The following is a 5,371-nucleotide window of genomic DNA, read 5'->3' as shown; positions in this document are numbered from 1 at the left end:
ATAATTGTCTACATAAACAGACAACGCGGACTACTTCTCTCATTCCGAGTGTCCATCTTTATTCAACTGGCACGTAACCTGCACACATGCATTATGTCCTCAACGTGAGCTCAGTCATCCAAGATATTGTATTCTCCAAGATGTTACACTATCTATAACTATCTCTCTCTCTATCCATCTATCTCTCTATCTATAAGGAACCGCAGTAGACAAAAGGCGTTGCTATAGCAACACGTCATGTTCACGCTGTATTTTCTATGAGGTAAATATTACCCGCTGGCGGATGCCAATTTATTTGGCGATTTTTTCAATCTGACTTCCTATTGACAATTTTTAACAACAGAGGGTGCTATATAACACACTTTCAGGAAAAGTCACGGACTGGGAGACTTTAATATGTTATGGAAAAAAAGTTACATACATAAAAAAACAGCTGCGGGTAAAATGTACCCATTGGCGGTTCTAGTGTTAAAATAAGTGCTTCAACATAGTTAACATTGCTGGAGGTATGCACAAATATTGATAGATGTCTTGTAATGCACTATTGAGGAACCTGCGACCCAAGTTTTTCATTCATTCCATAACTACACCGTTTGTGAGTATGATATGTCAATAAACCTTAGAAAATCTTGAAATCTTGAAAGGGATGTGCAAAATAGTCATTATATACATTCTTTAATTAACTATTAGTACAGAATAACGAGTAATGAATATACTTTATAGGGATCCTATTAATATCTAATCATAAAGATAATGAAATTCAATAACATGCTTTAACCACCAGGTGTCCATTATCAGCTGTGCACCTTTATGGTGTAAATACAGCCTATCTACCAATTGGATCAAATATAAAAGTCAGCCGAATTAGTTTTGATCCTGCAAAGAGACGTATTGTGTGAAAATAAATGTAAGATGTTGTTTAATTGCTGATATATTGATGATCCACGTCACGTTTTCAGTGTTGGCGGCAGTTCCTCATGTTTGTCTAGAAGTCTTCTCATCAGGGCTCTATAAATAGAGAACTACGGCAGATATGTAATATTTCATGTAGCCGAACCGTGTATTACCATGCCGTTATGTGATGACTTTCAAAGAGAAAAGCAAGCACATTCGGAATAAAGTATCCTTTTATTTTTTTTAAATGTTTTCGGTCTATTTGTTAATGACGATGTGATGTGAGGTGTGAGACTGGAATTGCACAGGGGGAAATAACGTATCTTTAGATGCGGATTTTGTTAAACTAATATGTTTGCGCTGTGGACCAACACTATACATTGACGGGGAAGTGGGTAGCAATAAAGATAACACCATTAAACAGTTACACAACATAACAGAAATAATATCGATAGCAGCGTCCCTAGCAACCACCTTGGTAACAATGAAAACGTTCTATGGACGCAATTTCCTGAAGTAATCTTCGTAATAACTAGCAAACTAAAGATCATGTACATCCACTGCACACATAATTTGAAATAACAACTCATATTTCTCCCATCAAATGACATCAAAACACATTTTAATGGCCAAACTAACTTTAAAATAGGCATTTTCCACCGAGAATAAAACGAAGTTCGGCCATGTTTTTTTTTTCTGCAGGGAGAAATGTGAAGATCACATGACATAGACGCCAGCCATTGGAATGAATGGTGACAAAAAACGGGGTTTGTCCAACAGAGCACAAGGTGTCGTCCTAAACCAGGGGTCGGCAACCCGCGGCTCTAGAGCCGCATGCGGCTCTTTAGCGCCGCCCTAGTGGCTCCCTGGAGCTTTTTCAAAAATATGAAAATGGAAAAAGATGGTGTGAATATATTTTTTGTTTTAATATAATTTATTATCCAATGCTGTAAAAATGTGTATAATAAATATTTAATTTAATTTAATTTAACATTTCTGTCAACGAAGATTTACGTCATAGCCTGCGACACACGTTTCAGCTCGGCGTAGTGCCAGGGTCAGGGCTAGACTGGATTGTTTTAACCGCGTAATTTAACCGCGTAACTCCGAGGTGCTAACTGTTGCTAACAAACCGGCGGGTGTGTCATGGGCCATGGATCCCAAAGGGAACAAGAGAAAGATAGCTGAGGAGAACAGAGGATTCAACAGTTCTTGGACCGAATCATTTGCTTTCATTGCCAATGCGGAAGGATTGCCTGTATGTTTGCTTTGTAATGAGAAATTGTCAAATAACAAAAAGAGTAACGTGGAAAGACATTTCCATGGAAGGCATGCTACATTTGCAGCCGAGTACCCAGTTGGGAGTGAGAGAAAAAGTGCGATTGCATTACTTCTGGAGAAATTAGAGGAGCGCAAAGATAGATTTAAGAAGTGGATTGCATCTCCAAACTCCACCACTGCTGCTAGTTTTGTTGCAACCCGGGAGATAATAAAGCGTGGAAAACCATTCACAGATGGTGACTACATGAAGGATTCATTCATTAAAATATCAGAGCACCTATTTTCAGACTTCAAAAACAAAACCGAGATATTACAGAAAATTAAAGACATGCCTCTCTCCGCAAAGACAGTGAAGGAAAGGGCCATTAAAATGGCAGACAACATCACCAATCAGCAAATCAAGGACATTAATTCAGCTCCAGCATACTCAATTGCCTGTGATGAGTCGTGTGATGTGATCGATATTGAACAGGCAGCGCTGTTATGCAGGTATGTGAACTCTGATGGGCCGCAAGAAGAAATGATCAAATTAATACCACTGAAAGGCCAAACACGCGGGGAGGACATATGTGAGGCTGTGCTGAAGTGTTTAAATGACAATGGAATAAACACCAACCACCTGATTTCAGTGGCTACAGATGGGGCACCCAGTATGAGAGGGTCACAAAAGGGGTTTGTGACTTTACTACAGAAAGCGTTGGATCGAAATCTGCTTGCATTTCACTGCATCTTGCACCAAGAAGCACTGTGTGCACAAACATTCCCACCGGAGTGTATGGAGGTGATGAACCTTGTCATCGAGATGGTGAACAAGATAATTGCAAAAGCATTAAACCACCGTCAGTTCCGTGCATTTCTAGATGAAGTTGACAGCAAATATTCCGATCTCCTGCTACACAACAAAGTCCGGTGGCTGTCCAGGGGTGAGGTTTTGCGTCGCTTTGTTGCTTGTTTAGAACATGTGAAAACATTCCTGAAAAGCAAAAACCTGAACTACCCGCAACTGGAAGATACCGAGTGGCTGGAAAAACTGCACTTTATGGTGGATATGACAAGTCACCTAAACATGCTGAATAAAAGTCTCCAGGGCCGGGGAAACACTGCACTGCAAATGCTGGAAGCTGTTTTGTCATTCGAGCGCAAGCTGACTGTATTCGCCAGAGATGTACAGCGAGGCACGCTCTCTCACTTCCCCTCCCTGAGAGAGTTCAAAGAAGCCCATCACGATCACACACTCAACGGTGATTATTTACAAGGTGCGATCGTTGATATGCAAACTGCATTTGGGAGCAGATTTAGCGAGTTCCGAAAGGAAAAAATGACACTATCTTTCCCTGTCACACCCCTGGAGATTGACCCGTCCTTGTTGCACACATTCCCAGGAGTAAATCAAGCTGACCTTGAAATGGAAATGGCTGATATAGCTGACAAAGATTTATGGATGTCCAAATTCAAAAGTCTGACAGCCGAGCTTGAAGACGTCACTCGCCAGAAAGCCCAGCTTGCCCAAAGCCACAAATGGAGCGAAATTGAAAGCCTCCCAACACCCGAGAAACTTGTGTTTGAAACATGGAATGCTCTTCCAGACAGTTATAGGAACATGAAGAAATATGCATTTGGAGTATTATCCATCTTTGGATCAACATACCTGTGCGAGCAGATATTCTCAAACATGAACTACATAAAATCCAAATACCGCACCCGCCTCAAAGATGAGAGCTTGCAGTCCTGCGTGAAGATTAAAGTTACATCTTACATGCCCGATGTTGAGAAGTTGTCCAGTGATGTCCGAAAACAGAAGTCACATTAAACGGGTAAGAACACAATCCTGTCATAGGCACATATTTAGTAACAAAGTGGCTGTTTTTATAAAGTGATTTCTGATTTTTGTCAGTATATATTTGGAATGACACAGGGATATTATTGTGTTTTGTTGCTCAGGTCCGAGGATGGCTGCATTGTATTGTGCGTGTCAAAAGAGAAGAGGGTGCTGCTGCATTTTACCCTTGCACATTTGCAGAAAACTAAAGAGAAGAGGATAATGCACAGAAATCGAACTTAAACTGTATTATTTTAATTGTATATACTTTACCTTTTCAAAAGGCTGCTGTTTTATTGCACTCTGTCTGTTGCCCAGATAAGGGGGAAAAGAGAAGAGGATTGTATTGTATTGTATTATTGAGGATTGAAAAGGACTGCATTTTATTTCCATGGGGAGGTTTAATTATTAAATATTATATATATTATAATTAATTTCTGAAATTACAGGAGGCCTATTATGCACGTTGCACATTTTGTTGTTGTTTTTTCGAATCCTAAAATAAAAATGACATAAAAAATCTGATTTCTTTATTGTATTTCTATAATTTCATCAATGCAACGAAACATAATACATTAATATTATAATGGAAGTTCAACTTAAAGCACCATCATACAGCAGAGTATCCACGTGGTGCGTCATTCTCTCCAGGATGCGCTGCAGGGAAAATAAACATGTAATCATGAATGCTCATTATGTATTTGTAGCCTACTTATAATTTTGATAGTAGGCTAATATAGCCACTTACAGCATGTGTTGCCTTCATTATAAGGCTTATATAAGGCTTTTAATTTTTTGCGGCTCCAGACAGATTTTTTTTTTTTTTTTTAGTCCAATATGGCTCTTTCAACATTTTGGGTTGCCGACCCCTGTCCTAAACGATAGCTGGGGATTCTGGGTAGTGTAGTGTCTTCTGCCATCCTTTACTCCGAAAAAATATTTGTTTCTCCGAATCGAAGGGTAAAAATACAAAAGCAGTGCACAAAATTTAAACCAATCAATGTTGTCTAATTAACAAGGATAATCTGGTGTTTTTTAGTCGATGAGTAGTGCAGATATCACTGTAAAATTAATCGACAGTAAGGGGAATACTTACTTCCGGGTGTACAATTCTCCGTTATCCAATGGGAATGGACGCTCACATTGCCTTTAAGGGCAGCCGACACAAACGAATGCCGTGCTTCCATGAGCGTCAAATCCCACTGCAGATGGGAATACATTGCAATCAGTTGAAAGCTATTTGCGTCCCTTTATGAAGCTGAAGGAGCCTAGGAGCGTCACAACTGCACGCCACGGGACCCTGACCAAACGTCGCTCCTGGACGATTATGGAGTGAGAGTGTGTTGCAAACAACAGGCAGGATTTTTCTTTTTTATA

This window comes from Notothenia rossii, assembly GCF_949606895.1.
Source record: "Notothenia rossii genome assembly, chromosome: 7".
Classification (NCBI taxonomy): Eukaryota; Metazoa; Chordata; class Actinopteri; order Perciformes; family Nototheniidae; genus Notothenia; species Notothenia rossii.
The sequence above is the reverse complement of the archived record's forward strand: the minus strand, read 5'-3'. Positions refer to the sequence as shown.